Source organism: Cannabis sativa, chromosome 4 (genome assembly GCF_029168945.1).
Source record: "Cannabis sativa cultivar Pink pepper isolate KNU-18-1 chromosome 4, ASM2916894v1, whole genome shotgun sequence".
Lineage (NCBI taxonomy): Eukaryota > Viridiplantae > Streptophyta > Magnoliopsida > Rosales > Cannabaceae > Cannabis > Cannabis sativa.
In genome coordinates this window covers 24,214,834-24,242,473 of record NC_083604.1, presented here as the reverse complement: position 1 = coordinate 24,242,473, position 27,640 = coordinate 24,214,834, and the positions used below count along the sequence as shown (strand labels likewise).

Genomic DNA, 27,640 nt, shown 5'->3' with positions numbered 1-27,640 from the left:
CACATTTACTATTTTACATTAAAGTTCATCTAGATGTTTCTTTCCCTCAAAAAATAATATTTATTCCTCTTTAGTAACCTTGAGCACTTTGTGTAACAATAGCCATAAGGCCCTTAACCATATGTTTTAAAGATTCTAGTCTTGTGCAAAGTTTATCAAAACAAATAATTATGATGGCTTGCAATACATAAAAAACATAATGCAGAAAGAAGAATGAATCTGAATCTGTATTATTGTATTGAATTGATTGAAAAGTTACAAAATGAATACTGCTATATATATAGCAAGCAAAATAGAGAAGAGTTAGTTAGACTAACTCTAGGTGAGATAGACAACTCAGCTACACAAAATAATAATTAAAAAGAACCTAACCGACTTAACCAATGACACAAGAAAAGGAAAAACCATAACAGACATTACAACTTGTATAACTGAAAATAACCGAAATGATAGTCAAGGAAATCTAATAGCCCCCCCTCAAGATGGACGGTATATGTCATGGGCGGACATCTTGGCAATGTGAGATGAAATAGTTGTGGAAGGGAGCGGTTTTGTGAATGTGTCTACTAGCTGAAGAGTGCTGTTTACTGGTATAAGTCGGATGGTGGAATTCTTGATCTTGTCACGGATGAAGTGGCAATCAAGCTCTATATGTTTGGTTCGTTCATGGAATGTGGGGTTGTTAGCAATGTGTATAGCTGAGTGATTGTCGCAATAGAAGAAAGCTGGACCATTTTGAGGAATCTAGAAGTCTTGAAGGAGGTATTGTATCCAAGTGATTTCACTACCCGTGGCAGCAAGAGCTCGATATTCGGCTTCAGCTGAACTTTTGGAAATTGTTGGTTGTTTCTTTGTGTGCCATGAGATGAGGCAGTCACCTAAGAAGACATAAAAACCTATGGTAGAGCATCGGGTAGTGGGGCAAGATGCCCAATCAGAGTCAGAAAAACCCCGTAGATACAATGTGGAAGATGTGGAGTAAAGGAGACCCTGGCCTGGACTACCTTTGAGATAACAGATCAAATGGTGAATGGCTTGAAGATGAGTTGTGCGTGGCTTGGCCATGAATTGACTGAGATTATTCACAGCATATGTGATATTGGGCCTAGACAAGGTCAAATATAGCAGCCGGCCAATTAATTGGCGATAAGGGGAAGGATCATCAAGGGGTTCACGTTGTTCATCATCGAGTTTTAATCTCGGGTCCATGGGTGTCTTGGTAGGTTTGCTTCCTATGTATCCATTGTCTTCAAGTAGTTGTAGGGTATATTTTCGTTGAGATAAAAAAAGACCTTCAGTGGATCGAGCTATCTCAAAACCAAGGAAAAAATTTAAAGGGCCAAGAGCTTTTAAGCTGAACCTGTTGTTGAGAGAATCCTGTAACTGATGCAAAAGATACAAGTTTGGTCCAGTGATGATGATATCATCAACGTAAACAAGTAGTGCAATAAAGGACTCATGTGATCCTTTTGTGAATAAAGTATAGTCAGCTTGTGATTGGTGAAAACCCTCTTCGATTAAAGCATCTGAAAATTTGCGATACCATTGTCTTGAAGACTGTTTAAGGCCGTATATGGACTTGTGCAATTTGCAAACAAGTTGAGTATTAGGTGGAGTGGTGGTGGGTAAAGTAAGGCCTTGTGGAATTGTCATGTAAACTTCTTCGTGTAAATCGCCATTGAGAAAAGCGTTGTTAATGTCAAGTTGGAGAATGGGCCATTTTTTGATGGTAGAAATGGCCAATAGTAACTTGAAAATGACCATCTTGGCAACCGGAGAGAATGTGTCAAAGAAGTCAAGACCTTCTTGTTGTGTGTATCCTTGTGCAACAAGGCGAGCTTTGCATCTTTCCACGGAACCATCACTATTATACTTGATCTTGTAGACCCAACGACAACCAATTGCTCGTTTATTGGGAGGCAAGGGAACAACAGTCCATGTCTTGTTTTTGATGAGAGCAAATAGTTCGGTTTGCATAGCTTGATTCCATATCTATATGTGGACTGCTTGTTTGTATGTTGTAGGTTCAAAGAGAGCTGTAACTGTAAGTATAAAAGCCTTATGTGAGTTTGAAAGTTTATGGTAAGATAAAAATTTATCAAGTGAGTGAGGTGTAGAAGATTTGTCATGAATGATGGAATGATATTCGTAATCACGAAGGTATCCAGGGGGTTTGGAAACTCTGCTGGTACGTCTCAATGTTGTGGATGAAATAGAAGTGTCTTGATTAGAAACTCCTGCAGTATCAGTTGATGCATCAGTTGAATGAGCTGTGGGAGTGTCTGATGCATTAGTTGTTGTTGAAAATTGCAGGTCTGGTATGCTAGTTGTTGCTGTCGAAAATGGCAGATCTGGTGTGCTGGTTTCAACGGTTGCTGGTGTGTGTTCCTGCAATGTTTCATTAGTGCTAGGAATCCTAACATCTGCCATGGGAAAGTCTTGAAGAGGTGTTAGAGAAATATTAGATGAAGGCAGAACCATATTAGAAAAAGGGTCTGTCATTTGAACCTCAGTATTTAATTTATGAAAAGGATATATATGTTCATGAAAAATAACATTTTTAGAAATAAAGAATTGTTTGGTGTTTAAGTCATACAATTTATACCCTTTAATTCCTTGAGGATAACCTATGAATACACAAGGTCTAGCCCTTGGTTCAAACTTACTTCCGTGCGCCGTGAGGGTAGAAGCAAACACAAGACAACCAAAATTTCTCAAATTGGAGTAATCAGGTGGATGATTAAAAAGTAATTCATATGGAGTTTTATTTCCAAGATTTGGTGTTGGAGTGCGATTTATGAGAAAAACAAATGCCATTAAACAGTCAGTCCAAAATTGTATAGGCGATTTAAATTGAAAATATAGGGCACGAGCAACATTTAAAAGATGTTGATGTTTCCTTTCAGCAACAGCGTTTTGTTCAGGAGTTTCAACACAAGTGAAATCATGCATTATGCCATATTTTAAGAAAAGATCTTTAAAGACCAATTCAGGAGCATTATCAGATCTAAACCTTTTAAAAATACAATTGAATTGGGTTTGCACATATGATAAAAATTGTGGTATAATAGTAATAACATCAGATTTATGTTTGAGCAAATATATCCATGTGAATCGAGAATGATCATCAGCAAGAGTAAGAAAATATTTATGATTTGAATGAGAAGGAATGTGATATGGACCCCAAATATCACAATGGATCAAATCAAATTTATTAGTAGAAAAATTGTTATTATTTGAGAAAGGTAATCTCTTTTGTTTAGCTAAAGGACAAATATAACATGGTTGGTTTTTATGCAAAGAATCAAAATTACAACCTAGAGTATTGCTAAGAAGAGATAGGCGATTTTTAGAAGGATGTCCAAGCCTTGAATGCCATATGTCAATAGGAACCGTGCAAATATAGCCATCTTCAGGTGTAGAGTCCAACATGTAGAGACCATTCTTGATCCTACCTTTGCCAATCATGTTCTTGTTGGGAGTTTCCTGGACAGAAAAACCATTAGAATTGAATTTGACAAATACAGAATTGTCATGAATGAGACAACTAACCGATATAATATTGAATTTAAATTTAGGAACATAAAGAACATCTTTAAGAGTTAAAGATTCATTGATTTTGATAGTGCCACTGTGCTTTACAGCAAGAGTTTCATTATGAGGCAACATTAAATTAATAGTGGTCATAGGATAAATGCATTGAAAAAATTTAGCATTGTTGCAAATGTGTTTAGTGGCCCCTGAGTCTAATATCCAAGATTGTTTAGAAACAAAAACATCATTGCAAGATAGGATCATACCTGAGTTACCTGTTGAGGAACTCGGATCTGTGGGTGCTATATTCGATTGTTGGCTGGCCAAAAGATTGAGGAGTTGTTGATATTGAGTAGCACTTAATTGTGGGAGAATGGTGTTGTTATCTTCAATATTCGTTGCATTTTCTGTGCTGGTTTGTACTTGATTAGCAGCAGCCTCCTTCGATTTATTCTTGTTGAAACTAGGTGGGTATCCATGTATTTTGTAGCACCTTTCAATGGTATGTCCGAGGATGTTACAATGGGTGCAAAAAGGCCTGTTCTTCTTAGGAGAATGATTTTTAGCTCCTTGATTTTCTGGTTTGTTAGTAGAAGCCTTATTGTTTTGGAAGGCAAAAGCCATGCTTGAGTTAGGATCGGCTGCACCAGCAAGATTGCCCTTTTGATTTTCTTCTTGTGTGACAAGATGAAACACACGGTTAACTTCAGGGAGGGGATCCATAAGGAGGATGCTGCCTCTAACTTGAGAAAATTGAACAGATAAACCCATGAGAAAAGAAATGACATATTCCATGTGATAGTGCTCTTGCAACCTTTTGGCACCACCACAAGTACAACAATTACATGTACATGTTGGTCTGTAATTAGACAGCTCTTCCCAAATGGTTTTAAGCTTAGTAAAGTACATCCTGATGCTTTGATTTTCTTGCCTTAAATTCATAAGACCTTTCCTAAGATTATATATGTGAGGTCCATTTCTTTGATGAAATCGAACCTTCAAATCAGCCCAAATGGCATCAGCGGACTCATCGTAAAGTATACTAGAAGAAATCTCCTTTGAAACCGAATTTAAAATCCCTGAAATCACAATATTATTATTTCTAACCCAAGCATTGTAAAGAATGTAATCAGAAGGAGGAGGTTTAGGAATGGTACCATCAAGAAAACCCAATTTATTCTTGACTGAAATAGAGAGCTGCATAGCTTTACTCCAAGAAATGTAATTATCCTTGCCAGTTAGTAATTGAGACACAAGAAAATTACCTGGGTTATCTCCATGGTGGAGATAATATGGGTTTGTTGGATCTTCAAGAGGGCTTTTCACGCAACCAACCTGCAAACTTGGATTCGTTGTTGCAGATTGATTGGAATCTCCAACTTCGGTTCTAGAAGGGGATTGATCTTCATTAGACATCGTGAAAGATCAGAAGAAATGAATCGCAGAGGGAAGGCTAGCTACGCCGAGGTGAATCGCTCGGGAAAGAAGAACAGGGGTGAAGTAACAATGGCGTCCCTGGAAAACAGAGACACGACGAGCAACAATGGAGGAATTGGATCGATCAAGGGAAAGCATGTCTTTCCCGCTCTGATACCATAATGCAAAAAGAAGAATGAATCTTAATCTGTATTATTGTATTGAATTGATTGAAAAGTTACAAAATGAATACTGCTATATATACAGCAAGCAAAATAGAGAAGAGTTAGTTAGACTAACTCTGGGTGAGATAGACAACTCAGCTACACAAAACCACAACTAAAAAGAACCTAACCGACTTAACCAATGACACAAGAAAAGGAAAAACCATAACAGACATTACAACTTGTATAACTGAAAATGACCGAAATGACAGTCAAGGAAATCTAATAAAACACAATAAGAGGAAGAACAATCATTAGGTGCAGGTGGAAACATACCACTTCATAGCCACCCAATCTAGTAATAGCTCTCCATAATCTACAATACATGATATTAAAGAAAGCGAATTTAGAGGAAGATGACCAAACCTAAATACAGATAATCTAATTCGAATGGGTGAGTAAGGAACGTGCTTACTTAAGATAATTGAGGGGTTCCCCATAAAATTTTGGAGCTTTGAATTCCAAGGCATTCTCTTTTTTAGAGAATCTTTTATAGGAAGTAGTGCTCCACTTAGAGTGATCCAAGACTCTTATTGGGGTACAAATTGTATTTTTCCACACAAAGTTAATATATATACATATAATGTAACTTCTCTGCATTCATAATTTAATATCAAAAAAAGACAATTAGCCAAAAAATCACAAATTCATTTATATTAAATTTATATTATATATATTTACAGAATATGATTAGTTCTTACCTGTGAACTGTGTTGTTGGTTACGATTGGGAAAAAAGAGGGTTGATGCTGCTAGATGCTCGTAGAGGGCTTTTATTGTTCGCAATAGACTACTACTTACGGCTCAATAAAAAAATCCTTGTAGCATCAGCTCTAACCTTTGAGGAGAGGAGAGAAGAGGAGGGAGGAGGATGGTCCACCAATGTGCGACTCAGAGAGAGAGAAAGAGAGAATCGTTAACGATTGGGCAGCAAGTCGAGTTCGAAAGGAAGAGAGGGGATGGGAGGTCAACAATGGAGAATAAGAGAGGGGAGTAGAGGTCAAGAATGGAGAGGGAGAGAGGGAGCGGAGGTCGACGATGGAGGATCGACAATTTCGCCCATCGCCAGAGATCTTTCTTCTTCCAAATATTGAAGACAAATGTGAACAGTAGTAGGATCAATTTTGGGAATTTAGGGATTTAGAAGTGGTTCGCGTCGGTTTGTAACTTTCAAAATTTTTTTCTCTGTCAGTTATTAAAGCTCACATAGCTTTCATTCGACTACAATGAACAGACGAGAATATGATTTCCATTTTTTATTTTTGTTGCTTTCATTCGTCGGTTGTATTTGTAGCGTCTTTTTAGTAAACGACGCAAATCAATATGCTTTAACGTCATTTTGTAATTGACACTCATACTTTTTGGACACTATTTACGCCGGTCAACGCCATGAACAGTAGCATTGACCGACGTGAATAGTAATTTTTGTAGTAGTGCAATTCTGAGATAGCTAGGTTCTAGTTTAGTTGTATTATTTATGCTCTTCAATCTATTCGTTGAAGTTGACCAATGGATCTTCTCATGAGATATAGATTAAGGACATGGTTGTTCTATTGAGTGGGAGCGCTAATCATAGATATAGAATCTATAGCTTCTATCTATACATAGAAGTGAAATGATGATTTTCTTTGAGCTTCACTTAATAGAGATAAATGGTTAAGTACTCATTTCAGTGATTATATTAGTTCACTAAAATATCATTTATAGGTAGCTAAGTATTTTAAGGATAAAATACATTGAAGGGTGTAACCGTAAATTTGTCCCTACTCAATGCAGATCATCTATAGAGGATCATTGATTATTAGGATTATAACAGTGGATAATTTCATAGCATAACTATATCGTGGAATATATAGAGCGCTCTATTTAATTAAGAGTGCAATTCCAAATCTATAGTTATACAAGGAAGAATTAATAAGTTAGAGAATTTACTTGACAAATTCTAGAGCTACTTATTGGAAGCTTGATTATATAGGCCCATGGTCACCATGCAGTTGAGGAAATACTGCTTGTAAGACTCAATTAATTGATTTTAATTAATCAATTATAATTCTAAAATTAGGCTATGTCTTATTTATGAATTTTCACTAAGTTATGGCTTAATTGTTAAGAAAATATATTTTAGGGTTTATTTGTTAATTAAGAGATTTTGTGGAGTCTAATTAATAAATAATATAAATGACAATTTTATTTGATAATTAATTATAATTATTAAATAAATAGTTTTTACATTAATAGGATTAAAATTAGAAAATATGGTATTTATGAAATAAAAGATAAATGGTTGAAAAAATGGCAAAAATATAATTAGTGGGGCCCATATACGTGGCCAGCCACTAAGTCTTATTTTGGCTATTATTTTATCATTTTTTTATTCCATATAATTCAATCCTAACCCTAGGTGAAATATTATAAAAAGAATAGGATTGTCTCATTATCCAACTAATGCTTTCAACCTAGTTTTCACTCTGTTAGACAACTAGAGTTTCAAGACGTCTTTCTTCTTTCTTCTTCTTCTTCTATTTTTGAAATCTCATAGTGTTCTTCATAAATTTTGGAGCCATTAGTGAGTGAGTGCATGCCCACCCATAACAAGTCTAGTACTCAATCATAGTGTGTAAGACTAAAGAATCCAAACACCTGAAGGAGAATTGGGCTCAAATCTTAATAATACTATACGATAGAAAGGAACAAGGGTTAGCGATCTAAGTGGGAGGATTCATTATATCCCGTTGCAATCAATGTAAGGTTACTCAAACTTTATATGTGTTTAAATTCTATTATTTTACAAATTCATATTTTGGATGTTAATAAACATACTTGTTAATAAATCTAGATTCTGGTAAAAGATAATCCAACACGGCCATCCTACTAAAACCATGGTCGGCCAACCTTTTGGAGGCCAGGTCGATGCTGTAGTTTTATCCCATCTACACTCGGTTGGCTTTTCCCCCTAGCATAATTGTCATAGAGCCTTTATGCACTCCTGTCAATATCTATTCAGCTTCTTTCTTGGTAACACTTCTTAGAGGTGGTATTTGGATACCACGTCTGTGGATTATGCTGTCAAGGATTTGGCACCCAACAACCATCCCTCTAATCCTTACTTTCTGGCAAGGTTTTTGTTTAGATGTATGCTGCTGTAAGTGTATCCAAGTTGGTTGTCCATCATGTCTATTCCTTTTGAAATAGAAATGTTTAGTTCTTTAAGGAATCGAGAAGGTACCAAGTTTCCCTTAGTTGTCAAGACACAACTGGCTAGTTGAGCGAGTGCGTCGGTTATTGTGTCATCTTTGGGGACATGCCTTTTAGGATAGCCTTTGAGCTAACTTGATAAGTCTTAGCTCATATAGGCCGTCATCATATTGCATTGAGTTTTATATTCACCTAAGACATGACCGACGACTGTTTGAGAGTCGTGGTGTATGTCTAGGTGTTCGGTACGAGCTTCGTGTGCTAGCCCGAGGCCAACATTCGAAGCTTCATTTTCATCCTTGTTGTTAGAAACATTGAAATTGATTTTTGTTGTCTCGTGCAGCCATCGCCACTAGGTGTTTGGAGGGCTAGGCCTGGATCGGGTAGGTGGTCAATGCACCTTCTAGGTTGAGTTGTCTTGCTCAAGGAACTCCTTCATGTTGCTAATTGAGATCCTTTTGATTTCTTTCCAAAATTCACTCAACGACAAGATGCTTCTAAGTATGGTCATATATCAATTTTCTTTAGTCAGGCCTTTAACCTTGGTGGCCTCAGCCATGAACTGTTGAATGTAATCTTTCAAAGATTCACCTTGTCTTTGCTTTATCTTGAGAAGATCCACCAGCCCTGAAGGTATTTGTCTTGAGGAAGAGAACTGAACATAGAACTCTTTGGAGAATTCTTTCCAAGAATTAAATCTTCCTAGGGCTAGCTTAAAATACCACTGTTGGGCTATTTTAGCCAGAGTTATCTGAAAGATTCAGCATTGCATGTATCGAGATACTTGGTTGAGATCTATTTGGATCTCAAAGTGTTTTAGGTGTACTAGGGGATCTTCATTCCCCGTGTACATCTTCCAAGTTAGCATCTTAAATTTGGGCAAGGGCAAGGCATTGATGTATTTTTGAGAAAAGTGAGCCCCTTGACCTCTCCTGCTCAAGGTCTGATGGTTTTTGGTCATCCAAGCCCTTAAGCATGTCTCGTATTCGATCCAATTGTGCTTGCACAAAAGGATCTATTGATGTAGGGGCCTAGTTAGTTGGCCTTTCTTGATTGAGCGACAACCCTCGATTGGCTAGAGCCTCACCGGGCTTACCTTAGGAGAGGGTATGTTCAAAGGTCGGCCAACCCTTGGCCTGAGAGCTATTCAGGGCTGGCCAAACCTATGTTGGGTAGGGCTTGGCTGCCCATTCTTCCTTGATTGGCTAGTGGAACCTGTGCGTTGAGATGGGGTAGATCACACAAATTTCTCGAGTTTGGTGGATCTAACTAAACTGATTGTGTTCACTTATTAACTTGTTGCTGTCTTCGGTTTTTGCACGTGTTCCCAAACCTTGCTAGTTAAAGATTGGCCTTTAGGTTACTCACTCTTGGGTGTTCCAGCAAAGGAATTCACCATGGTTGCCAACTAGAGGTGCACCACTAAGGTGTTGGACCAGATAAAGGTTGGTAAATAAGGGGTGTTCTCACCACCAAATCTATTGGGTTTTGTGCCCTAAATAAACCCATTTCAATATAATCAGATTTACTAGTTAATAAAGATCAGAAATAAAATTTTATGTTGCATGGTTCACATGATTTATTTCATGATTATATATAATGTATAAATTCTATTAAGTCCAGAACACATGTATTTGTTAATGATTATATTGTTGGCAGCACAGTGGAATATAATCTTGATTATATGTTCGAAAGTTTATTCCCTGATTTGTCAGTTCACTGGATTTAGACCTGCATGGTAATCAGCGATAGGTATTCTTACACCTTGGATAAGTGTTATGTCCTTTTCAGGGTATTGGCAAAGTTTACCAGTATTGGATGTATGAAGTATACATCGGAAGGGACCGATATTGAACTTTGATTAGATATGTTAAAGTTTACCGTAATATCTATTCAATTCAATATCACCTAGTTGATCCTAGATCAAATGATCTTAATCCTGATATGATTAGGTTCGATCTCAAGAGTATTATTCATGTTCTTTGATTTGTTAGTTAAGCCTACTTTTGGGTCAGGATGATACGTACATTTTGGGAACATGATAGTATAATTGAGTGGGAGCGATAAACATAGATATGGAATCTATAACTTGTATAGGTATTTAGAAGTGAAAGTTTGTTTTCCTTCAAGCTTGGCTAAACAGAGAAAAATGGTTGAGTACTCATTTCACTTCGCTGAAATATCATTTATACGGAGCTAAGTGTTTTAAGGATAAAATACATTGAAAGGGTGTAACGGTAATTTAGTCCCTATATAATGTAGATCATCTATTAGAGGATCAAATTAGGATTATAACAATGGATGATTAATAGCGTATCTATATCGTGGAACATATAGAGTGTTCTATATGACTGAGAGTGCAATTCTAAGTTCTATGAGTGGATTCAACAAGGAATTAATAAGTTAGTGGATTTACTTGGTAAATTCTTGATCTGCTTATTGGAAGCTCGGTTATATAGGCTCATGGTCCCCATACTAGTTGAGACCATACTGCTTGTAAGACTCAGTTAATTGATTTTGATTAATCAACTATAATTCTAAAGTTAGACTATGTCTAGTTTATGAATTTTCACTAAGCAAGGGACAAATTGTGAAGAAAAGAGATTCTAGGTTTTATTTGTTAATCAAGAGATTTTATAATTCTAATTAATAAATATATTAAATGACAATATTATTTAATAATTAATTTTTAGTTATTAAATAATTGGAATTGGCATTTAAGAGGTTAAATTGGGAAATTGGTGTTTTTGAGAAAATGGGGTGGAAAAATGACAAAATGGCAAAATTGCAAAGTGGGCCCAATAACTATCCTATGGTCGGCCACACTTGTAGAATTTTACTATTTATTTTTCTATTATTTTAATGCCAAATAATTCTAACCTAAACCTAGGTGGTTACCTATATATAGGAAGTGATGGCTTCAGGAAAAAGATGATGCATCTCATCTTTTAGAGAAAATTCTAAGCTTTCTTTCCTATACCCTAGCCGCCACTTTCCCTCTCCTTTTCTTCTTCAATAATTTCGAACCTTGAGTGTTAGAGTGAGTGCCCACACACATCAAGTGGTATCTCAATCATAGTGTGGAAGATTGTGAAGAATCCAATCAACAAGAAGGAGAATCAGCATCAAGGAAGGAGAGAAAGAGATCCAGGTTCAGATCTTGGTGATGCTCTGCTACATAAAGAAATCAAGGGCTTGATATCTGAACGAAAGGAGTCATCATATTCCGCTGCACCCAATGTAAGGTTTCCTAAACTTTATATGTGTTTATTTCATTGTTTTAGAATTCATTTTAGGATGTTAATGAAACATACTTGTTAGTAATTCTAGATCCTGGTAAAATATTTCCAACAACTGGCCTCAGAGCCATGGTAATGATTTAATTTCATGAAATATGAATTAAAACGATGATATGTGTTGATTTGGATGGTTTCATGTTGGTTTATGTGCTTATATGATGAATATTTGTGTTGTACAATTTTTTTCCATGAAAAATATTTTTTTGTTTCTGAAAATATTTTATTTGGATTTCTTGTGAAAAATTAAGCAATTTTTGTTTTTACGGAACTCGATTCCGATAAAAATTGCAAAAGTTATGAATTTTGGAAATTTTGGATGCATGGTTGTCGAATGGGTGCTGCTCGCAGCAGACCCTTCGGACAAGGAGGTGACGCGCGCGGACAAAGTCACTATCTGAAGGCGTGTGCATTCAGACGCTCGGACACCATTGTGCACCAAACACCCTGCACGCAGGTCATCCGCGCACGGAACTGGGGTCCTGATCCTCCTACACGCGCATCTAGGCTGCATGCAACCTTCCTGGCTGCACGTGCAGCCCTTCCTGGGCAGCCTGCACCCAAATTGCTATTTTTGTGGGATTTTTCCCAAAATTCGATTTTAATCTTATTTTCAAATCCCAAATTTAAAATAAAATATTATTTTTAATATATTTGAACTTAAATATCATATTTTAAATTAATAATATTTATTTTTCAATAGATTATTATTAATTGAGATATTTTGAGGTTTAAATTTAAAACTTGATTATTTCATTTTTTAAATTATGGTCAGATTTAAAATATGTTAATTTCTTTAATATTTATATATTATTTAATCATAAGATTAGATATTTTGATATTTAACATATTTTAAATTAAAAGATAACTTTATCTTTTTTATTTGAAATATTATATTAAAATTATTTTATATGACAAATTAAATAATTAATAAATTTGAAATTAACCTAGATATTTTTATAGATATTTTAACCATAATATTTTCAAATTCAAAAGTTTGTTATTTTGTTAAATATTTAATTATTTATAAATTATAAGTTTAAAAATAATATTTTACTATTTTATATCATTTTACTTATTAGATATTTATAAATTATATTTTAAATATTTAAATAACTGAGATATTTTTGTAAGAATTTGAATATTGCTTTATTTGAGATATTTTCACATATAATTAGGATAATTATTATTTTATTCTTAAAATAATAATTATCTAACCATATCAATTTTAAAATTGGTTTATTTTATTATTTTAATTTTATAAATTATAAGATTGAAAATGATATTGAAGATGTTTTTTTTTTTTCAAATCATTAATCTTATTTGATATTTAATTTAATTTGATAAAAATAATTCAAATGAACCTAGACATTTTAAATTAGTTTTCATGTTGGAATTTTAAATTTTGAGATTTTTAAGGTTGGTTTTCACAACCCTAAATTTTCAAAATTTAGTTGGTTAGTTTAAGAATAATAATTTAATTATATTTATATCTTATTTCACATCTGTTACATGGACAATGTTTTTTTATTTATTAATATTGTTTATTCAAATTTTTTTTTACAAACCTATATTTATTTGATCTAAATTGCTATGATTAACTTGTTGACAATTCCAATGATCAGATTTTAATCATAGTCCAATTGTCAATAGACCTTATAAATAATTTGTAACAGGTAAATTTTGTACTTCTTTCATCTGTGTAAACCTAGTAACATGATAGGGCCCATCCAAATCATTTGACCTGTGTGAGCCTATATGTTTGCTATTGAACTTAGATGCATATAGGAAGCCCATTTAAGTTTTACTAAGTAGATGGACAAAGTTGCTAAAATAAATTTTGACATAAGTAAATTTATATAGACCCAATTAGATTTGGGCTTATTCAATGAATAACAATTGTTTATTTAAAGGTTAAATTCCTTTCTTTTGGGCCTTGTGTGAGAGTTAGGGGACCAATAGCAGTTGGTATGACATACTGAATCCAACTCTCCCTCGCATGAACTACCCCGATTGTGAAGGCCCATTAGCCTTATTTAAATAATAGTATTAGGTTAATTATATTAGTCTAACCTAATTAAAATTTAATTAGCAACGTAATTAGCTTTAAAATATATGAATTTATTTTTTCATTTTATATTTTAAAGTTAATTTTAGAAAAACACTTAGTTAATGATATATATTCTAGATAGTTATTTCTAGTACTAGCTATATTTTCCAATATTTAATTAGGAAAATATTTTAAGTTGAAAATTAATTATTTATTTTAATTAATTTTGGACCAACTTAATTATAGAATATTTTTCCTAGTATTAAATTAGAATTAATAATTAAGTTTCTTTCATACTTGATTATTTAATTCTTGTATTTAATACATTTAATTAAATTGAAAATTAAATATTTAAGTTGATTTCATTCTTGATACTTAAATGTTATTATTTTCATGATATTTAATTAAATAGAAAATTATTTTAAGTTTGAAATTTTATTTCAGAATAACTTAAATTTGAATCGTTTTCAAAATATATTTTATTTTATTTTATTAATCATTTTTTTATATTTCGAAATTACATTTCTTAAATGTAGAAAAATTTCGAATTTTATTTAAAAAATAGATTAAAGTTGAAAATTATTTATTTTAATTTTGGACCAACTTAAATCAATGATTTTTTCATTTAATGATTAATTAAAATAAATGAACTAAAATATATTATAATTAGAAAATGAATTAATTAGTCAATGAAAGTTTAGATAGATATTATCTGTTTTGCTTGAAGTATTTTTCTAGTGTATTTAATTAAATAGAAAATTAATATTTAAGTTGATTTTAATCAAGATACTTAAATATTTGAAATTTTTCTTAAATATTTAATTAAATAGGAAAAATTATATTTATGTTGAAAATTATTTAATTAATTTTGGACCAACATAAATTAGAATATTTTTTTCAGGATTTATTTTATTTTATTTTAGAGTAATTTCAAAAATTGTATTCTTATATACTTTAATTTTTCGAAATATGCAATGTATATTTATAGAAAATTAAATTTGAGTTGTACATTAATTTAAATTAATTTTGATACAACTTAAATTGAATAATTTTTTAAATATTTATTGGAAATTATTACTAAGATGAAAATAATTCATTTTATTTTCATATCCATCTAAGTATAATTTATAAATATTAAATTAAAATTTATATTTAGAATTTTTTTATTCTAAATTGTAGATTTTAATTAAATAAATAGATTAAAATAAGTATCAAAGAAAATACAACTCTCTAAAATAATGATTTTTTAGTTATAAGGATATTCGATCTCCATTGTTGGTTTTACAATAGTTAAATGTTTTCAATATAACCTCGAGACGCTAGACTTCGTCCCCCTTATGGATGGTTATTCGTTGAACGCATTTAACACCGTAAGATCTCATTTGATAAGTGTTTTGTAAGTTTTCGTCTCTATTAAACTCTCCCCTACGGTGACTACTTAGAAATAAATTTATAAGACATGAAATAATGGTGGAAGCTCATAAAATGAGAATAACCTTGACTCTCGACTACCGGGATAACGTTGGATTCTTATTTTGATCGAATAAATGGTTGCTAGAATGGTTTGCATTTTAGATGAGCTAACAACTCTATTCAATGAATGATACTTTGACTCTCGCCTACCCGGACACTGTATCAGTTTGTTGGAAACCTTAGAAATTATTTAAGATGTGCTTGTTTTGTATTTTCACATGTCTTTGTTATTTGCTAAATGCTTGATAATTACTGAACTGTGTGTGAATTTATAGTGAACCATGTTATTTTTTGTTATTAGTTGTAGTTTAATTTCGAGTCTTCATTGTGGTATAACTTGGCTTGTTGTTTTAATCGGAAAAATCCCTAATGGGCTGTCATCCATTAAACAAACATAATAGTGTTAGATCTCGGTAGATAGATATTGTAAATGCAATATCTAGCTGTTCATCAATTGATGACACCTTAGACTAGTATTTACAATATGAAACAAGAAGATTATATAAATAAGAATAACTTTGACTCTCGTTAATCGGAGCATAGTTGAATTCTTATTTAAATTCTAAATTATCCTTATTCCTCTTAGCTTTTTCATTTCAAATTAGCTTAATAATATATCATTGGATGAATGGTTTATAAATTATATAATGTCATTCTATTTTCTCTTAAGAAATTGAATAGTGCATTTGATTATATTCCCGACACTCTATCCCGAAATGATATATCCTCAATCTTAGAATCTCCTACTTGTATGGGTAAATCAGACATAGAGTTAAATTAGTAGTGGTAGTCCAAGAAAGAAAAATTACTCATTATATTTGGTATAAATTTAAGTCTTCGACTTTAAATTTCAGATTCCAAATAGAGATTTTATATTTCTATTTCCAGAATACAATACAGTTACACTTTCACAAGTGTTTAATAACCATTTTTCTATCAATGGATTCAAACTATATGTTACTATGGAATATGTATGTGACAAGAATCCACTTGCACTATTCTAAGAACTCTTTAATGTAACTAAATCTATTGCATTTGTATCTTGTTCATAGTGGTTTTGACAAGATCATTCTCTGCAAAGAGCCAATGTGTCTATATCCACTGAAAGTAAGTTCATCTCATTCGCAGATGGATGTACATTTAGGGGTGGATATGAGTTTTCGTTATATTCTTAAGACGATTACTCTAGATTTTACCTTAGGCAAAAAAAAAATTGAAATGTTTGAAAAATTTCCTAAATTTCTAGCAATGGTGAAAAACCATTAAGGTAAGTGGTTAAAGATCTTGCGAACTAATAGGGGTGGAGAAATAGTTAGTAGATATGCAGTTCAAAGATCATTAAGTTGATTTTTTGAATTATATCCAAACTTACCTCCCTAGAAATTCAATTTGCATATTGATGATTAGTTACTAGTCGTTGCCTAAGTCCTTCTAAGGTAATACCCTAGTGAAAGGAAAATTTCAGAATGATGCAATGGTTGTGTACTTAGTGAAAACCATTACTAGATTCATGGATGACCTAATCATAATCTTCAGAAAGGCTAGAACTGTTAAGCAAGGTGTGCATGTTTATTAGCTATTCTAAGTGAGTAGGGGTGGACCATCCCATAGTCATTAGATAAGAAAGTGTTTGTTTCAACAAATACTACTTTTCTAAGAAAAATGACTAAGTCTGAAAATAAAGTAGCAAATAAAGGAGATATTTTTCTTGATTCCAAAAGTGTTCTATCATCTTATTCTTTAAATGATGGTCCCACTACCTCTTTTGTTTTGACACAACCGAAGAGGTTAATACCATTTAGATTCTTAGACATAATTCACGGTACCTTGTCGTAGTGGGAGAGTTTTAAGGAACTCACCCTATTATGACTTGGAAGACACTAGTGATTAAAATCCATTGTGAGTTTAAACAAGTAATGGATTGTCAAAATAAGAAACTAAGAAGCAAAGCCAAGAGAACTATGGTTTAATCCATTCACATGGAGTAACCTAAAGTTTTCTATTACAAGGACATGAAAGGAAATTTTCATTAATAAGTCTATTCAATGGACTTAACAAAACTTCTTGTTCCTAGTATTATAGGTTTGAGTTTATCTAAACCTATGGCTTGTGGTATACCTGATAATTTACTTACTCTAGTACAAGCAACTTACTTTAGTAAGATGCTGAAGCATTTTCTTTTCTAATAGCAATCTATAGAAGCTTCTCGACTTCTAGAAATAGATTTTATTTATCTAAGGAAAAGTCTCTACTATTCCAGAAAAGATAAAACCATGAAAGAATTCCTTAAATCAACAGTTAGAGGTCTCAGATATGCTTTAGTATGCCTTAGACCAGACACCTGCTATTGAGTGGGAGTAATGAGTAGGTATCAGATTAATCCAGGAAAGGAACATTGGAAGATAATCAAGTAAATCTTAAGATTAAGAAGAGGAACTATATGTTAGTCAATAAAGGGTGTATTTAATACTCTTAGACTACACCAAATCAGATTTCTAAACTTACCTTAGTGCTAGAAGGTCTGCTGATGAGATGGTGATTACTCTGGGGGTGGAGTAGTGATTTTGGAGAAGTTTAGAAACCTATATGAAGTCTCTAAGTCTACCAGAGAAAGACTGAATGTTAAAGTTGCAGGAAAGGTACTTATTCTGTCTAAGGAAAGTTCTATACATTTTTGGCATTGTTCCAACATTGATTAACTACTAGTGTTACTTCATGACTAACATAAAAGTAGTTGCCAATAGTAAAGAATCCGGTATCCCAAGAGAGTAGACACATAGAGAGGAATTTCACATTATCAAAGTTTTTGTGATTAAGGAAATGTAATGGTGGAGAAAATGTTGGGTTTAATACAACTGTCAGATCCTATTACGGAAAGTATACTACACACTACACTTGATTTGTATATCAAGGTGTTGATATTATTTGAAATGCACTTTTTGTTTTATATTAGTGCAAGTGGGAGTTTGTTGGGTTTTGTGCCCTAAATAAAACTCATTTCAATATAATCAGATTTACTAGTTAATAAAGATCATAAATAACATTTTATGCTCCATGGTTCAAATGATTTATTTCATAATTATATATAATGTATAAATTCTATTAAGTCCAGAACATATGTATTTGTTATTGATTATAGTGTTGTCAGCACAGTGGAATATAATCTTGATTATATATTCGAAAGTTTATTCCCTGATTTGTCAGTTCACTGGATTTAGACCGGCATGGTAATCAGCGATATGTATTCTTACACCTTGGATAAGTGTTATGTCCTTTCCAGGGCATTGGCAAAGTTTACCAGTATCGGATATATGGAATATACATCGCAAGGGACCGATATTGAACTTTGATTAGATATGTTAAAATTTACCATAATATCTATTCAATTCAATACCACCTAGTTGATCCAAGATAAAATAATCTCACTCCTGATATGATTAGGTTCGATCTCAAGAGTATTATTCATGTTCTTTGATTTGTTAGTTAAGCCTACTTTTGGGTCAGGGTGATACGTACATTTTGGGAACATGATAGTATAATTGAGTGGGAGAGATAAACATAGATATGGAATCTATAACTTCTATAGGTATTTAGAAGTGAAAGGATTTTTTCCTTCAAGCTTGCCTAAATAGAGATAAATGGTTGAGTACTCATTTCACTTCGCTGAAATATCATTTATACGGAGCTAAGTGATTTAAGGATAAAATACATTGAAAGGGTGTAACAGTAATTTAGTCCCTATACAATGTAGATCATCTATTAGAGGATCATTGATCAAATTAGGATTATAACAATGGATGATTAATAGTTTATCTATATATCGTGGAACATATAGAGCGTTCTATATGACTGAGAGTGCAATTCTAAGTTCTATGCGTGGATTCAACAAGGAATTAATAAGTTAATGGATTTACTTGGTAAATTCTTGATCTGCTTATTGGAAGCTCGGTTATATAGGCGCATGGTCTCCATACTAGTTGAGACCATACTGCTTGTAAGACTCAGTTAATTGATTTTTATTAATCAATTATAATTCTAAAGTTAGACTATGTCTAGTTTATGAATTTTCACTAAGCAAGGGCAAAATTGTGAAGAAAAGAGATTCTAGGTTTTATTTGTTAATTAAGAGATTTTATATGTCTAATTAATAAATATATTAAATGACAATATTATTTAATAATTAATTTTTAGTTATTAAATAATTGGAATTGGCATTTATGTGGTTAAATTAGAAAATTGGCGTTTTTGAGAAAATGGGATGGAAAATGACAAAATAACAAAATTGCAAAGTGGGCCCAATAACTATCCTATGGCTGGCCACACTTGTAGAATTTTACTATTTATTTTTCTATTATTTTAATGCAAAATAATTCTAACTTAAACCTAGGTGATTACCTATAAATAGGTAGTGATGGCTTCAGGAAAAAGATGATGCATCTCATTCTTTTAGAGAAAATTCTAAGCTTTCTTTCCTATACCCTAGCCGCCACTTTCCCTCTCCTTTTATTTTTCAATAATTTCGAACCTTGAGTGATAGAGTGAGTGCCCACACACATCAAGTGGTATCTCAATCATAGTGTGGAAGATTGTGAAGAATCCAATCAAAAAGAAAGAGAATCAGCATCAAGGAAGGAAAGAAAGAGATCCAGGTTCAGATCTTGGTGATGCTCTGCTACAGAAAGGAATCAAGGGCTAGAGATATGAAAGGAAGGAGTCGTTATATTCCGCTGCACCCAATGTAAGGTTTCCTAATCTTTATATGTATTTATTTCATTGTTTTAGAATTCATATTAGGATGTTAATAAAACATACTTGTTAGTAAATCTAGATCCTGGTAAAATATTTCCAACAAAATCTTCATGGCAAGGCTTGTCCTCCTTTGGATTGAGGAAGATTTGTCCTAGTTCTAAAGGAGCTTAGTTGGACAATTTATCTATAGACCCTCCCCAATCTGTCAATTAGTCACCCTTAGAGGGGATCTGTGAAGAAATTCATACCTCTTCTCGAAGTTCTCTCATTGAGCCACCTTATAAGGTTGCTAGCTTCTCAATTACGTCGGTCTAGTTCTGCCTGGTGAGATCAGAGGATGTACTCTTAGTCCTCCATCAATCTTAGAAATTTGCATCTCTGTTGTGCAAATGCAACATAACTAACAACGCTTGATTCTTCAATTTTGTTGACTTGACAGACGACTTCTCTAAGTCTAGCTAACTCAAGATGTTCTCCCAAGTCTACATGAGGCTCGCCAATGCTTTCCCTCGTCTCTACAACACAATACTGGAGATTTGTCGACATAGGGTCTTGAGGAAGACCTAATGAGGCTGAAATTGTAGCCAGAGTTCTTCTTGTGTTAACCATGGCGTTTGATCATATTACTTGATTTCGACTCGCTCTCAATGAAAGCACCAAACTATTGACCTCGAAATTTGGCCAACCGATAGCGGAATCATATTTAATGATGATTCTTGCCACGTGTTACACAATAATAATAATAATAAAATAAATAAGGAAAAAAATTTTACAGATGTTTGGCCCCCTTACTTGGCGTGTAATGACCTACTTCCCTTTTTGTTGTATTGATACTAAAAATAATACTACTCGGATCATAAGTATTGTGGAATCTGTAGTAGCTCTCTTAAGATTACAATGTATGAACTAAGTATGTAAGTATCAAGTGAGAGAGAGAGAGAGAGAGAGAGAGAGAGAGAGAGAGAGAGAGAGAGAGAGAGAGAGAGAGCCCTTGGGGCGTGTAGAAGAGAGTTAGGGTTGTTAGACATAGAGTAGAGAGCTTAGGGAGCCCAGAGGCTTAATGACTTAGGGTTTTAGAGATAGACTAATTGTCTTTATATAATAGAGCTTACATGCCTAATATCCTTAGAGATAGGTAAAATATGTTACTATTTACATATTAAATTGATAAATAATAAATGACTAAATTATTCTTTCAAAATAGGGAAGTTGTTGATATTTTTTGTTGTGCTTTCGTGGTCTGTTAAGGACTAACTCGTAGCTTGGCTTGCTATCCATGAACGAGGGTTGTACATCAATGTCCTACCACAGAAAAGTTTGTTGGCCATGCACCTATAGGATGCGGCCTGGCCAGCCATACAATGCCTGCAGGTTGAGGTCTGACTAGCCATGCTCCTGCCAGGGTCTCGTAGGTCATGAACCTGCCAGCTTTGTCGAGTTGGGAAGTTCTTTGCATATGATGGCCAACCTTTGTGATGGCCAGCCTTGGGAGGTGGGGGAAAGCCTTTATAGGTGATTTAGCCTTTGTACACATTTTTCTTGTAGAGGTAATGCTTCCTTGGTCACACGAACCCTTCCTTGGTCTGAAAGTCACCTTTTGGCCGGCCAACTTGTGCCCAAGCCTTTTTTGGCCATACATGCTCATCCTAGCCGACCTATAGATTCCCCTTGGTTGGCTAGACATGGTGGTACTGTTTGAAATATTTTACCAGGATCTAGATTTACTAACAAGTATGTTTCATTAACATCCTAATAAGAATTTCTAAAACAATGAAATAAACACATAAGGGTTTAAGAAAACCTTACATGGGGTGCAGCGGAATATAATGACTCCTTCCGTTCAGATCTCTAGCCCTTGATTCCTTTCTGTAGCAGAGCATTATCAAGATCCTGAACCTGGATCTCTTTCTCTCCTTCTTGAGGCCGATTCTCCTTCTTATTGATTGGATTCTTCACAATCTTCCACACTATGATTGAGATACCACTTGATATGTGTGGGCACTCACTCTATCACTCAAGGCTGAATAGTTGAAGAAGAAAAGAGAGGATGTGATTTCGGTTTTGCTATAGGAAGGAGACTTAAAATTTTACTGAAGGAATGTGATGTATCATCATCTTTTTTTCTTAAGCCATCACTATCTATTTATAGGTAACCACCTAGGTTTAGGTTAGATTTAATTAGCATTAAAATAATAGAAAAATAAATGGTAAAATCCACTAGTGTGGCTGGCCTTAGGATGTTATTTGGCCCCCACTTTGCAATTTTACCATTTTGTCATCTCTCCATCCCATTTTCTCAAAAACAGCAATTTTCCAATTTAACAACTTAAAGGCCAATTCCAATTATTTAATAACTAAAAATTAATTATTAAATAATATTTTCATTTAATATATTTATTAATTAGACTAATTAAAGTCTCTTAATTAACAAATAAAACCTAGAATCTCTTTTCTTCACAATTTAGCCCTTGCTTAGTGAAAATTCATAAACTAGACATAGTCTAATTTTAGAATTATAATTGATTAACTAAAATCAATTATCTGAGTCTTACAAGTAGTATGGTCTCAACTAGCATGGGGACCATGATCCTATATAACCGAGCTTCCAATAAGCAGACCAAGAATTTACCAAGTAAATTCACTGACTTATTAATTTCTTGTTGCATCTACGCATAGAACTTGGAATTGCACTCTCAGTCATAAAGAACGCTCTATATGTTCTATGATATAGATACGCTATTACTTATCCATTATTATAATCCCAATAATCAATGATCCTCTATAGATGATCTACATTGCATAGGGATAAGATTACCGTTACACCCTTTCAATGTATTTTATCCTTAAAACACTTGCCACCTATAAATGATATTATAGTGAACTAATATAGTCACTAAAATGAACGTTCTATCATTTATCTCTATTTAGCAAGCTCGAAGGGAATCATCATTTCACTTCTAAATACCTATAGAAGCTATAGATTTCATATCTATGATTAGCGCTCCCACTCAATTATACTACCATGTTCCCAAAATGTACGTATCACCCTGACCAAAAAGTAGGCTTAACTAACAAATCAAAGAACAAGTATAATACTCTTGAGATTGAACCTAACCATATCAGGATGATCTAAGATCAACTAGGTGATATTGAATTGAATAGATATTACGGTAACTTTATCATATCTAATCAAAGTTCAATATCGGTCCCTTCCAATGTATACTGCATACATCCGACACTGGTAAACTTTGTCAATGTCCTGGAAAGGACATAACACTTATCCAAGGTGTAAGCATACCTATCGCTTATTATCATGTCAGTCTAAATCCATTGAACTGACAAATCAGGGAATTAAACTTTGGAACATATAAACATGATTATATTCCACTGTGCTGACAACACTATAATCATGAACAAATACATATGTTCTGGACTTAACAGAATTTATACATTAAATATAATCATGAAAATCATGTAAACCATGCAACATAAAATGTTATTTCTGATCTTTATTAACTAGTAAATCTGATTATATTGAAATGGATTTTATTTAGGGCACAAAACCCAACAGGTACAACTCCTTCACGGCACATACGCCTTTCGCTTGTTGCTTGACAAATTGCCATACCTTGTAAGATGACTTTGTCATGATATTGGCAAGGTTGTATGCCACATCAGGTGGAAAAATTTTGGGATAACACACGCTAATAATTAATCGATACATGGACAATGCCAACAAAATATTTAATGTCCAAGGAACTTTCGAAACATCCCAAAGAAAAATACAATTAGGGCAAGCTTAGTTAATGTACCAGGATACAATCTCAAATCCGAATTGGGGTAACATACCTCTGTAGCTCCCAAGCAGTTAAAGGCTTGAGGGTAAATGTTATCTGTGATTCTGGATTGGTGACACAGGGACAATCTCAGAGGCCCATCACAGATGTAGGGCTCATTACCCACTCCATAGAATATAAGCCATCAGTCTAGTTGCTGAGAATAGGAAAATTTGGAGAGTTGGTCTGGTTCTAACATCACTCTTTAGTGATGAATCTAGACAACAAGTCTCACATAGAGACTTCACACTTAAAGGACAAGCAACATCTATATCCAAGAAGGATGTCCTCATGCACTACTACAAAAGTGTATTTTTTCGTCTGTCAATGCTCAAAACCAACGTAAAATAAACCATATTAAAAATTTTCGTCAGTTTGGAACTGACAACATTTTTTGTCGGTCTAAAAATGACATATTGACATTTACTTCAGTTTATAACAGAGGAAACCTAACGTTAGTTAGAAATCGACAGATTAAATAAAAGAAAAAGAGCCCACTTCATTAAAGGCTCGATTGACACATAAAACCCTACATATATAAACTGATATAAACCTAAACCTAAAACGCAATCAACCGCACCCTCTTTCTCTCTCTCTCTCTCTCTTGACAATCGACCACCCCAACCGTGCACTGCCTCCTCCAATCATCCCAGTGATGCGCCGCCTCCTATAATCGTCCAGTCGTGTGCCTCTTCTTCTCTCTCTCTATCTCATCTTGACACCAGCTCTGCCACCCACTCGGTGATGAACAAATTATGGGCCATGAATGGCCTCTCCCCTTCTCCTTCATCTCGACACCATGTTTGCGTCACCATTCTAAGTTTTTTGTGCTCTCTCTTTCTTTCTCTCTTGTGGGTGAAACATTTTTTTTGTACAGATTTCTTAGTTGGGAAGGAAGAGGAAGAGCATGACCACAATTTTGTTTTGGGTTTCGACCTCATGACTATGGCTGTTGTGTTTTGTATTTGGATTTATTTTAGATTTTCTTTGTATGTGTATTTGTATAGTATTTGTATAGTATTTGTATATTTTTATTTTAGATCTGTAAAATTAAAGTGAACATTAAATTTTGGGTATTTATTTTAGATTTAGGTGTGACCTCGAGATGAATATCTTGAACTATTTTTTTGTGTATAAGTACAAAACCGATGCTGTAAAATTTGACTTTTATACTATTTGCATTGGCTTTCAACGATCGCTAATTTTTGGTACTGACAGTTGAAATTGACTCTAAATAATGTAGTGTTTTGCGTGTACGGTATATACGTCAGTTTAACGACCGACACTAAAAAAATATATATCAGCTGCAAACTGACAAAAAATACCATATTTATAGTAGAGAGGGATCATCTAGAAACATAATATGAAAGAGTGTTTGGGACAATTCACAATCTCGGAGGTCGCCTCTGTGGGACATCTCTAACACAATCCCATGATATCTAGCGACTTGTCCCCTAGATCTGTCAGGTCTTGGACACACACACAACAAAAACCAAATTACTTTTTTTAGTGGACACTACTATTCTGACATTCCTCTCTCCGAACGGTGGCACACGCCTCACCTGTCACTGTCAATAGTACGATTTTGTGCGGCAGGTAGCTCTCACTAGAATTGGGCCTCGCCTACCTGGCCCTAAAACTCAAATTATAATGAAAAATATATAATATATTTTATCCCTTCAGTGAACTTTATTGTACAAAACTCTAATGGGATCCAAATCATTCCGACCCACTAAACATATGTACCTAAAAATATGACACTACCTTTTCATGCAAAGGGTTCAACCTTTCATAGTTCATGTAAACACAATACAGAGTTGTAAAATCTCTATAATTTTAAAACTTTCTGATAGACTAAGGTTTATTAACGTTCCAATCACGTAAACATAGTATTTTATTTACTGTTTTATCTTAATTTTTTACAACTCATTTATGTTATTCACAAATTCTAACATTATTGTGAAAAGAAAGAGAGGAGAGAAGTCACCTGATCGGAAATGCTGGAATCTATATGATCATGCGAACCTTTGGGTGTCAAATCCATGCAAAGTTCTGTCAAATAATTAGTCTCTCTTGCTTAAATCGTGGATTCGTTGTAGGGTCGACCTTGAAAGATCTACCTTCTATATTAATGTTTTGATGCATATACCACAAATTTACAATCATTTGATAACAAAAGATACATATTTATACTAGATAATATATATAAATTTTAATATTTTAGAAAATTAATAATATATTAAAACGGTTAAATTTAAGGAACATTTAAATATTATATAATATAAATTTATATAGTTTATTTTATTTAAGATGTTATTAATATACATGTAGTGGTACTTAAATAAGCATTATATCTATTTGTATTTTTTTTCTGAAAAAAAAAAATAACTTTTACACTAGCTAGCTAGCACGTCGACATATACATTTAGACTGTATATTTTGATGATAAATAAACAATTTTAAGAAGAGTTTAGATATCATGCGACTATGTAGAGAAAGAAAATAAAAATGTTTGCGTACATAAAATTATAGCACTATAATGCATCTAAATAACAAAAATAAGGGAAAAGTTCACTAACAAGTTAAAAAAGAAGAAAATAACAAAATGTCATCAACCTCCTAACACAATTCATATATCAATTCATCATTAGAGGTCATCTCTCTAACACAATTATATTCAAATATATACCTGTATATATATAGAGAGAGAGAGAGTTTAATTTGAGGATTATAGCTTGACTGAATAAAGATCCTTACAACATGCCGTGTTCTGTGTCATCAATTAATGATTAATTAAGATTGATTAGTTTTTAATGTAATGTTTCCAAGTTTATATTATTAATATATTTGACTGGAATTTTAATTTTTCTAATAATTAATTATCATCATCCTTGCTGAAATTGTGTGCTTATAATGCGTTGAAATTATATTATTCGCGAAGTTTATTGTCTTTCAAAATAATTCATGTAGTGTTCTTTATTTTGAATGGGGGCTTGTTATTTCTCATTTACATGAATTTTACAGAAAAATATATATATACATATTATTTAAATGTTCAAGATGAATATATAAAAATTAGGGTTTTCAAGGTCGAACAGACAACGAACCTAAGAAATAATATTCTGCAGAAAGACTGATTAGTTGAGAAAAGCATGGAATCCACTCACCCATTTCTTAAACAAAAACGAAAGCATTTACTCTTCCTATGATCTGAAAAGTAGTGAACATATAATCATATTAATCCATCTATTATACAAAAATATATCTACATGGCTATTAATTAAGAAGAGAAACAAATGATCAGCAGCATAGACTAAAACAAGTACCTTGATGATCTCTTTGAGTGAGTGTTAAGAGCACAGTGGTACCGACCACTCAACAAAAATATAAATATAAAAGCATTCCTAGCTAGTAGGTGATTAAATATAATATATATAGAGAGAGAGAGGGGAATGAACAGAATTTATAGAAGAGAAAAAAGAAAAAATTTGTGGATAGGATCATGCATATATGGTGGAAGATGATCATATCTGCTACTTTTCCCACGTGACTACAATTGACTGACAGTTGACTAGCATGTGATATATATGTATAGCTGAAAAAATGATATGTACTTTCACACACCTTCACACTCACCTGGTAAGTCATTTTTTATTACTGAGATCCATAAAGTTAAGTTATTTTACTAAATAAATATATCTCAAATTTATATATCTTTATATATTAAAAGTGCCTATCTAACGGCAATTCTTGGTTTAACGATTCTTTTTTTTATTTAGCCTTACACGATTAACTTAACACACTGTTAACGTTAAACGTTAACAAATAAATAAACCCAAAAAATTAAACAATCTTTTTTTAAATTAAA

The 27,640-nt window shown here is 33.2% G+C and overlaps 1 long non-coding RNA gene across 1 annotated transcript; it reads right to left on the bottom strand.

The window, feature by feature from the left end:
• Positions 1-24,100: 24,100 nt before the first annotated feature.
• LOC115712423 (uncharacterized) lies at positions 24,101-27,381 on the bottom strand. The gene is made up of 2 exons (XR_009687296.1): positions 25,760-27,381; positions 24,101-25,405 (listed from the first exon to the last, which is right to left on the bottom strand). It is a non-coding gene; the product is annotated as an uncharacterized LOC115712423 (long non-coding RNA).
• Between the last annotated feature and the right edge of the window lie 259 nt (positions 27,382-27,640).